This window comes from Aythya fuligula, chromosome 19, assembly GCF_009819795.1.
Source record: "Aythya fuligula isolate bAytFul2 chromosome 19, bAytFul2.pri, whole genome shotgun sequence".
NCBI classification, from domain to species: Eukaryota; Metazoa; Chordata; class Aves; order Anseriformes; family Anatidae; genus Aythya; species Aythya fuligula.
Genome location: NC_045577.1, coordinates 11,899,864 through 11,913,872, shown reverse-complemented (window position 1 = coordinate 11,913,872; position 14,009 = coordinate 11,899,864). Strand labels below are relative to the sequence as shown.

Sequence of the window (14,009 nt, the reverse complement as noted above, 5' to 3'; positions counted from 1 at the left end):
CACAGGATAGCATGACCCCTTGCCACCCGAGACCAGTACTCAGATTGTGGGATCGCCGGTCCCTGAACCGCCCAACAGCAGCACCACGGTTCAAGGCACTGCCAGTCCCCATGCTGCCCGAGACCAGACAACCGGTCCCTGCGACCACCGTCCACGAGCCGCTCAATGTTGGCCTTGGACGCAAGTGTGGATAGCACTCACGTCACCCAAACCGGAGCCCAGGGGCTCGGGACGGTCAGCTTCCATGCCGACTGAGGCCGGACGCCCGGGACAGCATGCACCCTTGCCGCCCAAGACCAGTCCTCAGATTGCGGGACCGCCAGTCTCGAACCACCCGACAGCAGCATCGCGGTTCAAGGCATGGCAAGCCCTGCGCATTATGCGGCTGGATCCCGTGCCCTTTGATCACCGTCCCCGAGCCGCCCGATGTCCGCTCTGGATCCCGGGGCCCCTACCACTCGCATCACCCAAAACCAGAGCCCAGGGGCTCGGGACGGTCGGCTTCTGCACCAATCAAGGCTGGACCCCCGGGACACAGGACAGCATGCTCCCTTGCCGCCTGAAACCAGTCCTCAGATTGCAGGACCGCAGGTTTCCGAACCTCCCAACAACAGAATCGCGGTTCAAGGCATGGCAAACCCCGAGCCTTATGTGGCCAGATCCTGTGCCCTTCGATCACTGTCCCCGAGCCGCCCGATGTCCGCTCCGGACCCCGGGGCCCCTAGCACTCGCATCACCCAAACCGGAGCCCAGGGGCTTGGGACAGTCGGCTTCCGCGCCGATCGAGGCTGGACCCCCAGGACAAGGGGTAGTGTATCCCTGTGATGCCCAAGGCAACCCCGCAGATTGCTAGACCGCCGGTTCCCGAACCGCCTGAAAGCAGCATCGCGGTTCAAGGCATGGCAAGCCCCGAGCCTTACGTGGCCGGATCACGTGCACTTCGATCGCCATCCCCGAGCCACCCGAGGTCTGCTCCGGACCCCGGGGCCCCTAGCACTCACGTCGCCCAGAACCGGAGCTCAGGGGCTCGGGACTGTCAACTCCCGCGACTCCGGATGGAGGCACCCAGTGTTCGGGATGGCCGGCCGCCCCACTGCACGGGGATGAACCCCGGTCTCCGGAACGGCCAGTTCTCGAGCTGGCGGATGCCAGCCTCCCTCTTCACGGCAATGCCGGCCCCCAGGCTGATCGATGCCGGACCCCCGGGACAAGGCGTAGCATGTCCCTGTGGAGCCCGAGGCAAGCCCGCAGATTGCGGGACCGCTGCTTCCTGATCCGCCCGACAGCAGCATCCCGGTTCAGGGCCCAGCATGCCCCAATCCTTACATCGCCGGATCCCGTGCCCTTCGATCACTGTCCCTGAGCCGCCCGAGGTCCGCTCCAGACCCTGGGGCCCCTAGCAGTCACGTCACCCAAAACCAGAGCCCAGGGGCTTGGGACGGTCGGCTTCTGCGCCGATCAAGGTGGGAACCATGGACATGGGGTAGCGTGTCCCCTCTGCGCCAAAGACCAGTCCTAAGATTGCTGCACTGCCAGTTCCGAACCCCCCGACAGCAGCATACCAGTTCAAGGCACGGCCATTCCCCAAGCAGCCCGAGGCTGGACACCCGGTCCCCGGAACGATCGTCCACCAGCCGCCCGAGGTCAGCCACGGATGCAGGTGCGGATAGCACTCGCGTCACCCAAACCGGAGCCCGGGGGCTCGGAACGGTCGACTCTCACGCCGATCGAGGCTGGACGCCTGGGACAAGGGACAGAATGCCCCCCTGCAGCCTGAAACCAGTCCTCAGATTGCGGGACCACCAGTCCCAAACCGCCCGACAGCAGCATCATGGTTCAAGGCATGGCAAGCCCCGAGCCTTACGTGGCCAGATCCTGTGCCCTTCGATCACCATTCCCAAGCCGCCCGATGTCCACTCCGGACCCCGGGGCCCCTAGCACTCGCATCACCCAAAACTGGAGCCCAGGGGCTTGGGACAGTCGGCTTCCGTGACGATCGAGGCTGGACCCCCGGGACACGGGGTAGCGTGTCCCCTTGCCGCCCAAGACCAGTCCTCAGATTGCGGGAACGCTGGTCCCGAACCCCACGACAGCAGCATCCCGGTTCAAGGCACGGCCATTGCCCAAGCAGCCCAAGGCCGGACTCGCAGTCCCCAGGACTGCCGTCCACAAACTGCCCGAGGTTGGCCCCGGATGCAGGTGTGGATAGCACTCGCGTCACCCAAATCGGAGCCCAGGGGCTCGGGACTGTTGGCTCCCGCAACTCCAGATGGAGGCACCCGGTGTTCGGGATGGCCAGCCGCTGTTCCACACGGGTACAAACCCCGGTCTCCGGGACGGCCAGTTTTCAAGCTGGTGGACGCCAGCCTCCCTCTTCACGGCAAGGCCGGCCCCCACGCCAATCGAGGCTGGAACCCCGGGACATGGGGTAGCGTGTCCCCATGACGCCTGAGGCAGCCTGCAGATTGCTGCACTGCCAGTTCCCGAACCGCCCGACAGCAGCATCCCAGTTCAAGGCATGGCCAGCCACCAAGCAGCCCAAGACCGGACACCCGGTCCCCATGACCGCCGTCCATGAGTCGCCTGGGGTTGGCCCCGGACGCAGGTGTGGATAACACTTGCGTCACCCAAACCGGAGCCCAGAGGCTCGGGACGATCGACTCTTGCGCTGATCGAGGCCAGACCCCCGGGACAAGAGACAGCATGCCCCCTTGTCGCCCGAGACCAGTCCTCAGATTGCGCAGATTGCTGGACCCCAAACCGCCCGACAGCAGCATCCCACATCAAGGCACGGCCAGCCCCCACGCTGCTGGATGCCGGGCAGTGTTTAAGGACTCTTAGCACTTCCCCAGGCAGCCTTTTCTAATGTCTAACCAGCCCTGCCATGAAGAAATGCTTATTTAGTATCCAAATAGCCAGTGCTGGTGAATAAATTTGTTCCTCCCTTGGGGTAGGGCTTGGCATTTTCCTCTCCTGGACTTCTAAAGGTTGCTGCCTGCCCCTATCTGCAGCCTGTCAAGGTTCCTCCTAATGCACCGTCCCTGCCCCACAAAAGGGCCGTTTCCACAAAAGCCTCCGACCACCCGCCGCCTCACCCCCTCCCGATTCTTCCTGCCCCAGGGCGCCACTGACCACCAACCTCGTGGCACCACGCCACAGCGTCCTGGGCTCTCCTGACAGCTTCCACCCATAGGGTGGTCCCAGCTGTAATAAATGACTGAGTCCAAAATAGAGTTACAATTAAAGTTTACAATTCATTAAATGAATAGAGGTAAGCAAGCAGCGCTGGGTGCGCCTGGAGTCTCTGCTCCACCAAGACGCACACCAGTTACATCAGGTGGCTGGTTTTTATGCTTCTAGGCTAATACATATTCATTACTACTTCTAGAAAAGGAAGGGTTATTATAATAGTTCCCGGAATCCGAACCCTCCCGCTGGTGCATGCGTTATCTGTCTCCGGTGGTCCCTCTGGGGGTCTCTCATGCTGAAAGCTCGTAGTCTTCCTCACAGGCTTTTTCCAGGTCCTTCTCTGTCCATCTTGGCTGGATGTCAGAGACTTGCTAGTGTCCCATGCAACAGTTGTAATAGCAGTTATTCTGAAACCCCTTTGTTCTCATATCCCCTGTTGACCCAAATTGCTGGACCATTCCTTTGCAAGATACAAGAACTATACACATTAACCACTCTGGTTTTCTTAGACTTGTGGTTATACAAGGGTATGTAAGACAGAAGGTCACATTTCATCCCCACCCACCCCTCCCCCCCCCCGTACACAGGCTCCAAAGGTACACAAAGAGCTCCCACCCCTCCCCCAGAAGGAGGCACCTACAGTGTACAAGCTGCTCCCAAGCCCCCCAAGGCAGGCCCCAAATGTGTATTACCAGCTCCTACACCCCCAGCTGCAGGCCCCAAATTTTACAAGCAGCTCCCAACCCCCCGCAGACACAGGCCCCAAAGGCGTAAAAACAGCTCCAAACCTCCCCCCAACCCAGTCTCCTATAGTGTATAAGGATCTCCCAACTCAGTGGGGGCACAACCGAGTGTAGCCGGCCGGGGTCCACAGCAGTGCTCAGTTCCCGCTGGGGGGTCCACCATGGCACCCAGGGCCCTCCAGGGGCCAGCTCCCTGGGTCCACTGTTGACTCTGGGGCCTCACAGGGAGTCGGCGCCTGGGGTCCGCTGCGGGGTCCATGGGCTCAGTGATAATCTGCGCCCGGGGTTCACCATGGGGTCAAGGACCTCGGCGGGAGTTGGTGCCCGTGTTCCGCCGCTGGGATTCATTTGTTTGGCATGAGTTGGCACCCAGTGTCCACCACAGGCTCTGTGGGCTCAGCGTGAGTCGGCACACGGGGTCCAGGTGCTCAGCAGGAGTGGGAGCCTTGGTTCCACCATGGCGTCTGGGGTCTAGGTGGGATTTGGTGCCCTGGGTCCACCTCTGGGTCCAGAGGTTCAGCAGGAGTCGGAGCCCAGGGTGCGCCACGGGGTCTGTGGGTGGGTGCCCGAGGTCTGCTGCAGGTTCTGGGACTTCGGCGGGAGTCAGCGCCTGGGCACCTCCGCGGGGCCCCAGGAGCTCAGCGGCATAGGGGCTCAGGCATCACTGCGAAGCCCTGGGACCAGGGCCAGCGCCCGGGGTCCTCCTCGGGGCCCCAGGGAGTCGGGGCCGGTGTACCAGACGTCCAGAAGACTGGGTACTGCCCACTGGAAATTGGAGCACCAAGTTTCTCAGAGAACCCCTTGAACCCCTTTTTCCTGTTTGTTTGTTTGTTTGTTTGTTTGTTTTCCCTTGCAACTCACATACCCATGCCTCTAGTGTCCTGGTAGATTTTCCATCCCTTTTTCTGAAGTCCTCTCCATGGTCATGTAGGTAAAACCACAGGGTGGCACAGACTTCAGCAGTCCAAGCCAGTTCTTGCTTGTTTTATTATCTGTGTGTATGAAGTCTTTTCTTCCCTTATCTTTAATGTTGTCCCATCTTCATACTCCCTCACTCAGTCCTGTCCTTGTGGTTGATATACAGCATACATCCTGGGTTAGCTAAAACCTGCAAAATCTAAATGCTTTCCCTTGTTTCCTGTCCCATGCAGATTTTATCTGCTACAGCACCCTTCCCAGAAGCTATGTGATAATTATAGAAGACCAATTCTAAAGACTGATGTCACAGCCCACCTTGCCCACAGCACCTGGTGAATAAAAGAGAAAGCAAACGCAGTGCTCGGAAGTGCTGTTGCACGTGCCGCTCCTTGCTGCTCTCTGGCCTTGCCTCAAATCCTCAGCGACATCAGTTGAGAGCCTGTCATGCCACCTGCAGAGCAAGAGGGAGACCTTTCTCATCTTGCACTACTCAGCCATTCTGCTCCAACCTAGCTGATGACCAGCCCACCTTCTCACACTGCTCTTCAGCGTGCAGTGTGCCCCTCTGAGGCTGTGTGAGACACCTGCCAAAGAGGAAAAAAAGCACAGGCTGAGGTAGCAGCCAAAGCCACAGCACCCCTAGCACAGTTACTCTCATCCACTCCCTTACCGCAGCTGCTCACCTGCCCCCGAGGCAGATGATTCTATCTGCCCTCATAAGCCAGATACAGCACCCCTACAATGCAAACAGGATTTTTACTGTATTTTATGTAGTAAAATAACTGCAGTGACTACAGCACCCCAAAAAATAACTGCTACATCTGTTCATCATTCACCTTGCCAGAGGCAGTTTGGGTCGCGACATCCCATGTTGGATGCTGCATTTCAGCAGTAACAAAAAAAAAAAAAAAAGATAATCATTCTTCTGCCACCATTAGCACCCATCTCTCAATACCACAAGTGACCCCATTTTTAATTTTATCGTTTCAGAACAGCAGCCCTCTTGCCTCGGCTCCTGGAAGAGATGGTTTCAAAAAATAAAACAAATTAACTGGAGAAACACTTGTAAAAGTGATGGAATCAGTCTGGCAATGCAAGAGCAACACAATCAAAGCTACAGCTGGGGAGAAGAGCAGAGCTCTGGCACTCTGGCGAGGCTAGCTACAGTACAATTTGCATAGGGTCAGGGTCCTGCGAAAAGCGAAAGGAGAACACACCAGGAAGCAGTAAATTAATTACACCCAAACCATCTGGCCAGGTCCCAGCCTGGACACACCACAAGGAAAGAACAAGCCGTGGTGTTCAACAGAACCCTAGCACTGCCACAACACTACAGCACAGCAAGGCTTTCCCTTGGCAAAACAATTCTTGGCCTTTTGTTGCAGTGTGCTTTGCCTGGGGCAGGGGTGGGGGTCTGTTTAGGGCATAGGTTTTCAGAAGCTCAGACAAAGCTCAGAGTCCTGTTGTATGGAGGACTGTACTAAGGCTGCCAGTTGTGGTCTCCCAAAAGGCTGTCATCATCAGCATTTCCTAGGTAGCTTAGGTAGCTTTAATCTAAGGTTAGGGTGAGTATTAGGGGAGGGAAAGATTTGGAAGGAAATTGCAGAGACCTAAAGGGGGGGGGGGGGATGCATAAAGCTTGCTAAATGAATTTCAGGTCTTCTTGACTGCAGTGTAAGGTTCTTGCCACGTTGCCATTAAAAGGTCACAGTCCCAACTTCAGAGCAGCACTTGATGTCCACTTCAGAAAGGATGGACTGCTGAAGAAGAGGAGAAGCATTAACAAAAAATAAAACCATTATATTGGAGAATATCTATTCGCTCTGGCAATGCCAGAGTAACAAAATCAAAGGTGCAGTCAGGGAGGAAGGCTGAGCTCTGGTGCTCCTTGACAGTAAGCTGCAGTGCACTTTGCCTAGTGTGAGGGTTCTGTTTAGGTCTTAGGTTTTGGGGTGCGACAAAGCTCAGAGTACAGTTGTGTACAGCTTTCCAAAGGAAATTCAGTATTCTTTGAGTGCAGTGTAAGGTTCTTGGCATTTTGCCATTAAAATCTTGGAGATCCAACTTTGGAGCAGCACCTGATATCCACCTTGGAAAGGATGCACTCCCGGAAAAAGAGGAGGAGCATTTAAAAAAGAGAAAACCATTGAAACAGAGAATAGCTTCTAAAAGTGATGTCCTCAGCTTGGCAATGCCAGAGTCACAAAAATCAAAGCACATGCTGGGTGTCTTGAGCTATGCTTAGTGAGCCACAATCAATACGCACATCCAAGCCCTGTGAACACTGGTGCAAAAGCGAAGAGAGAGCACACCAGGAAGCAGGTAAGTTAAGTGTATGCAAACCATCTGACCATGTCCCAGCCCAGACACACCACAGGGAAAGAACAAGACATGGTGTTCAATGGAACCCTAGCACTGCCAAAACACTACGGCACAACAAGGTTCTGGGAGACCAGCACAGCTGGGCAATCCTGTCTCAGTTAACTGTGAGTTTGGACAGCATGAATTGTTAAGCCTGCTTTGTTCATATCTTGCATATCTTGTAGGATAGGCTTGCAGAAAGCTTTATGATTATTTTTTCTATCTGCATACCTCTCTTTGTTGTTTTAGTATCATCCAGTGAAAGATGTTTTTGGGTGGCATTTCTCCTCACTTTCCTTTGTACTGGGTCTGGCTGGAATGTTAACTTTCCCGGCAGCAGCCCATACAGTGCCGTACTCTGTACTTGTAGCTGGAACAGCAGTGTTATCACACCAGTGTTGTGTCTACTGCTGAGCAGCAGTGGCACAGCACTGGGCCTTTCTCTAACCCTCCTAGGGGGTGGGCAAAAAGTGAGGAGAGAAACATCACTAGGGCAGCTGACCTAAACCAATCAAAGGGATATTCCATACCATGTGGTGTCACACTCAGCAATAAAAGGTGGAAACAGGAAGAAGAGGGGAGAGGTGGGCTCTCGTTGGGAAAACATCGGTCCTCTTCTCGAACACCGGCTGCGTGCGTTGAGGCCTTGCTTCAAGGACGTGGTCAATCATCGCTCATTTGTGGGAAGTAGAGAGTAATTTCTTTCCTCTGCACTTCCATATAGCCTTCATTTATTTTGTTTGTTTGTTTTCCTCCCTTCTTATTATTTTCCCTTTTCCCCTCCATTTTCCCCTTTCCCTTTTTATTTCCCCTTAGTTAAATTGTTTAGTTCATGGTAGTCTTTATTTAATTGTTATTATTATTTCCCTTTAATTAAATTATCCTTATCTCAACCCGTGAGTTGTTCGTTGCTTTACTTCTCCCCCTCCTCATCTAAAGGAGGGGGAGTGAGAGAGCGGTTGTGGGGTTTAGCTGCCCAGCACGGTAAAACCACCACATCCTTGGCAGGGGAAAAAGAAATGAATCTCTAAACTTTGCATGAGATTTATGCAAGTATGGAGCTATTACAACCACAACCCCTACCATAACTGCTCTCTCACTATTCTATTAGAAAATAGATAGGGCAGAAGCAGAGATGTGGCTTTTGTGGTCACCTGTGTCTGACTGCACAACAGCAGGCAAGTCTTGTGTGTGTGCTCGTGTACATGATATTTCTTGGGTGAAGAATAAATATAAGCATCTGTTAGCTTTCAGGTACCATTCAAACACAGCTGGAGCATCTGTCACAGCTACACTGTCTTTAGGAGTGAGCAGGCAAATACAGACTTCCAAAAGTGCTCATCACACTGTGGAAGCCTCTAGGCCTGAGTTTGTGTATAAGTGGGTGGTCCAGATGAACTGAATCGCAATGTTTCATCCCTGTAAATCCTGAGCAGGCAGAGCTCTGAAAACATGTTCAGAAACATGAACTAGCTTTTTTTTTTTTTTTTTTTTTAACTCATTAATATTCCTTGTCAAATCACAGCTGATTTGTGGTGACCTAAACCTTGCTTGTTTATAGGTTAGACCAAAATTCCAGAGCAAGTATTAGAGTGCAATTGACTGAGAGTAAGTGAGGTGGTGGCATTCTCTTAGCATGCAGTTACTAAAGGTCTAACTAGCCCATCTTGCTTCCAACTGGTGCAAGAGATTGCAATTCTGAAAATAAATTGCATTTGGTACTTGGACCAATGCCACCAGATTAACCACATCCACTGGGGCCACAAATAAATATTGTGAGAAAAAGGGGGTCTATATGCTTTGGGATGGGTGTGGAGCACTCCAAGGGAGGCGATATGAGAACCTAGTGACATGGGCTGACATCCCAAAGAATGTTGGGAACCCAGTAGATAGAGGAGTTCCCCCAAGGTGTCCCAGAGGGAGTCCTAAGGGAATCCTATGGGACATGGGGCAGGTTCCACAGACAACACAGAGATGCTGGCACAGTCCAAGGCCTTTATTTCCCTGGCAAGATCCCTGGGGTTTTCCAAGGTGTTTCTTGCTCCTGGGGGAGGTCTGGAGGGACCCAGAAGCATCCTCCTTGGTCATGCTTATCTCTGCAGGGGACAGGCAGGTCCCACGTTGATCATGACCACACAGGAGCCCGGCCTCCACTTCTTGGCTCCAACCTTGAGCTACCTGGACCAGCTCAGCCACTACTACCTCCTGTAATGAAGACCCTGAGGACACAGGTACACAGGTCATGGCCAGACATCAGAGACAGGGGAACAGGAGGCACAGGAAGACAGGGCTCAGGGCCTGACACCACGGAGACAGGGAACACACAGGGGGACATGGGGACAAGGAGGGGATATAAGTGAGCAGAGGTCAGAGACTAAAACTGGGGGTGCATGCAGGCAGGGCATAGAGAGTAACAGAGGTCAGGAATTAGGGCTTGGAACCAGTGACTGGGGAAGAGGAATCCAGGGAACACAGGGAGAGGGACAGGTTAAGGGCCTGAAAAAGGATATAGCAGGACTGTGAAAACAAGGGACATGTTCCACCAGGAACACAGCAGGACATTGAGAAGACAGGGCTCAGGATGAAGTTGCTACTGGACAGTGAAAGACATGGTGGAACCAGGGGAACAGGGGGACATGGAGCAAGGTATGGCCTGATCCTGTAGGTTCCCAGGGCCATCCATAGTCCTGGCATACCCTCCAGTCCTCTCCAAACACCTCATGATCCTAAGTGTCTCCCTTGATGCTACCAGATGCTGTTGTGCTTCACATGACCATCCTTATAACCCTAAGGTGCCATTCGACCCCTCCAGACCACTAGGTGCCCACAGGCACCTCCCATGACCCTCCACATGATCCTCCATCCGAGATCCTACAATGCACCCCAGATAGGAGGGTGCACCCACACTTACCCTATGGTCCCTTTCATTGCCCTATCTTGCTCCAGCCCCCTGAATTCCCAGCATTTTCCCCATAACCTCCCAGTTAGGAAGATTCCACCTTTGTTGGGATTCCCAGGGATCTCTCCTTCCTCCTGGAGGAGGGCAGTGGACACCTCTACCTCTTGGCCATGCTCAGGGCTCCCCACATAAACCAGAGTCAGGTCAAGGCAGGTCTGTGGGCAGGGACACAAGACATGGAGTGAGGTCAGGGCAGGTACTGCCCCCATTGCATACTTCCAACAGTGCCAAGCTCACCTGGGGTGTGAGGATGTAGCCATAGAGCCTGGCATGCCAAAGGACTGTTTCGAGGAGATGGGCTGCGATGTGGGCAACCTGGGTCAGCCCAAATACAGCTGCACTGACCGGAGGGCACTACAGTGATGGCACCATGGCAGAAGCAGGCAAAAGAAAGCCAGGGGCTGGGAAGTATGCATGGAGCGTACAAGGGGAGGAGAGAGGAGGAGAGAGAAGCATGCAACAAGCATGTTGGGAATCTGAGGGTTCAGAGCACAAGGAATGTGCAAATTCTGGTAAACCTGAAGGAAGCATGTGGGAGTGTGCAAGCTGCAAGTTCAGACAAGTACATGGGGAAAGCGCACCACTAAGCATGCCATGGGGACACCAGTGTGTGGAAAGCATGCTATGAGCACAGGGCCTCTCTAAGTGTGGAAGGAGTACATAAGGATCATGCAATAAGCATGGATAGAGTATGTAAGTGCCAATAACCATGTGGGGTGTATTTAGGTTGTTGTGTGGATGCTGAAAAGCATATGGAGAGTGCACAGGGAGTATTCAAGTCCTAACAAGTGTGCAAGAATGGGGCAAGGAATGTATGGGTGCCAATAAAGCTGTGAGGGGCATGTGAAGACTCACATGCACAGCATGGTGCAGCAGCAGCTCACTGAGGTAGGTGTAGCACTCCTCCACATCCAGTAAGGGTGTCTCTGGGATTGGGAGAGTCAGTGGTAAGACCTTTGCTGTGCTGTGTCCTCCCATCCTCTCCTAGCCCTGCACATACCTGTGCACATGATGATGGTTTGACGCACAATGCCCAACAGGGCTGAGAGTGGCCCTGGGGTCAGGTTTAGCTCCTGGCCCAGTTTCAGGGCCCCTTTGTAGGCATCCTGAATGACAGGGGGCCCTGGCAGAACGTCTGTCAGAACACTGTAGGAACAGGCACACCTCAGGGGGATATAAATGGGACATCCTAGGGGGACAGGGAGAGTTTGAGGGATATGAAAGGGACAACCTGGGAAGACATAGTAGGGAAAATAAAAGGGACCAGAATATCCTTCAGAAACACAATGTAGGCACTTGCAGGGAGAGGAACAGGGGCATACTGGGACACCTTGAGGGGACCTAAGGAGGAAGCCATGGTAACGGGGCATGGAAAAGACATGAACACCTAGAGGGCTGCTAGGGGGAACAAGGATACCAGTAGGAGACATGGGGACATCCTGGGAGGGGACATATGCACCCAGGACTGGATTCTAGGATGTCCTGGATGGGACAAGGACACTGGGGTCAATGAAGGGAAATGGGATACTGCAGGGATGATAGGGAGACTAAAGGAATCCGGAAGGGGTAGGAGGTGAATGGTGGTATACCAGTGGTATCCCTGGGAGTCCATGAGGTGAGGTCTCTGAGTGTCCTACTGGTCTCCAGGGTGTCCCAGGATTTTTTGGAGGTCCCCAGAGGCATTATTCAAGTGTCCCATTGGTGCCTAGAGTGTCCTATCTGTTGCCTAGGATGTTCTGGGTTTTTCCCAATCATGCCTGGAGCCCCCATAATGTCCCAGTATGTCACCAGAGTGTCTTCAGGGGTCTCAGATGCCTCAGAATTGTTCTACAGTGTCTCCAGGGTTCCCTGCTGGTGTCTTGGTATTTGAGTCCCCCAGGTGTTTTTCCCCTGGCATCCCCAGTGACCCAAGGTAGTCCAGAAGTGTTTCAGGGTGACTCAAGTGTCCAAGGCCTCTCCAAGCACCCCCATCCCCTCACTCACACATGCCGATCCTGCAGGGTTGGAGCTGCCTCAAGTCTCTCCATGGCCACCACATCCAGGTTTGTCCTGCAGGGATGTGGAGGGGGAAGGGAGTAATGATGACAAGAGACATGGGGACAGATGGGGACAGTGGGACTGGGGGGTGGGAAAGGGCAGGAGGGCAGAGGACAGATGGGGATAAGCAGACACAGCTAGGCCATTGAGAACTCACGGGCCCAGGTGTGCCTTCTCAGACTTCTGGGAGGAAGAAAAAGGGGCAGAAAGGAGAAAAGATATAGGCACAAATGTGGACAGTTGAGAATGGGAGACATGGGAATGGCTGGGGACAGTAGGGGAAAGCAGATCCACTACGAATATTTCAGAACAGGCTTGAGGCCATACTCACCACACACAGATCTTGGTTTCAAGCCACGTGGTCTGCGACAGGAGCAGGGCTGTAAGGACAGTCAGGAAGGTGGGTGCCCCCAGCCCTACCCCTTGCAGGGCCAGCACCATCCCCAACCAGGAACAGGGATAATACATCTCCAGTTCTACTGTCAGGGCCATTGCTGTCACAGTCCCAGGAAAAGCTGCAGCCCCAAACTCCCCAGGGTGCTTCCAAACCACCAGCAGGGTCACAGCTGTCCTTGCACTGGGGCTGAGGTGTTCCCACACAGTTTCAGCAGGACTAACTCTGTCCCCAGCCCTGAGGAGATGGAAAGGGTGCCCCAACTGCTGGTGGGACCTCAATGTCCTGTCCTTTGTGTCGCTGTGAAAGCTGATGACACTATTGCTCCAAAGTTCTGGTGGCACAGACAGCAGTGACTTCATCAGTGGCAAAAACGTTGTTGTTAGTGATGACTTTGACCTAGTTTCTGATACTATCTCTGATATTTTTTGGTATAATGTCACTTACACCCTTAACATCACTGTTGCCTGCGTTAAGGCCCTGAAATCAGAAAACACTGAACGACCAGCAAAGCATCATTCTGTCACAGTTGTTTGCAATGTGACTTACATGTAATGAGCATGATGGCAAAAACAGTGGTGATGTCACTGTTGCTACTATACTATTGGCACTGATTCCTTCACTACTATAGCACAAATCCTGATAATTAGTACTAATTAGCAATTAGCACTCACTATGTCACTGATCACAATGTGGCTATTTGGGGCAGGTCTAGTGATGTCACCAGTGCTCATAAGGAAATACACACCAATGATGTCATAAAATCTGTGAAGCCTGCTACTACTCACAAATCATGAGAAGTCACAGTCCCAGGATATCACCACGGGCTTTAACCTAGGCCTGACCACGGCCACGGTGCCTGCCTTTGCCTCCACCATCATCCCCACCCAGTGCTGCCCCTCGCGCTCCCCCACCTTCCGGAGCCCTGACGGGGAGCCCACGGATGCCGCTCGCCCAGGCCGCTGCCGCACGAGCTCAACGGTGGGCAGCCACTAGGAAGAGGCTTACTGCAAGGTGTGGAAAGCAGCAGCCAATCAGAAAGGCTCTTACTGCTCTCCTGCTGAGGAAAGGAGGAAGGGTACCGGCCAATCCTCAGCACCCTCATTCTGTGGTGGCAGGGATTCTCACCAATCACAGTGTAGCTTCTTGCCTTGCCCTCTCTGTGCTGCTCCCGACCAGAGCACGCGGTGGTGGTGCCTCTGCCCCTGATGCTGGACGCCGGGCGGCTGGGGGCAGCAAGGCGGATGGTGGCGTGATTGGGGGGTGCGGCATGCGCCCAGGGCTGTCTTGCGGCTGTGTGGGGGGGCAGCAACTGGTGAAAATTCTGTGGTCTGCTGAGCAGCAAGTCTTGGCTGCTGGGACAGTTCCCTCAGAAAATTCTGTTCCCATAGTCTGGGTGGTGAGCAAA

The 14,009-nt window shown here is 53.9% G+C and overlaps 1 protein-coding gene across 11 annotated transcripts in view; it reads right to left on the bottom strand.

Annotated features, from left to right (window-relative positions):
- Window positions 1-4,881: 4,881 nt before the first annotated feature.
- LOC116496955 (dual specificity testis-specific protein kinase 2-like) overlaps window positions 4,882-14,009 on the bottom strand; it is a 90,197-nt gene continuing 81,069 nt past the window's right edge. The window contains exons 10-12 of one of the 11 annotated variants that reach the window (XR_004254059.1): window positions 12,539-12,587; window positions 12,154-12,219; window positions 4,882-5,728 (exon numbers count right to left, since the gene is read on the bottom strand). The gene's annotated coding sequence lies outside the window, so the exon portion shown is untranslated. Of the gene's footprint in view, window positions 6,611-9,192; window positions 12,220-12,538; window positions 12,588-14,009 lie in introns of those variants that run through there. The other 10 variants (XR_004254062.1, XR_004254061.1, XR_004254057.1 and 7 more) reach the window with 10 other exon arrangements.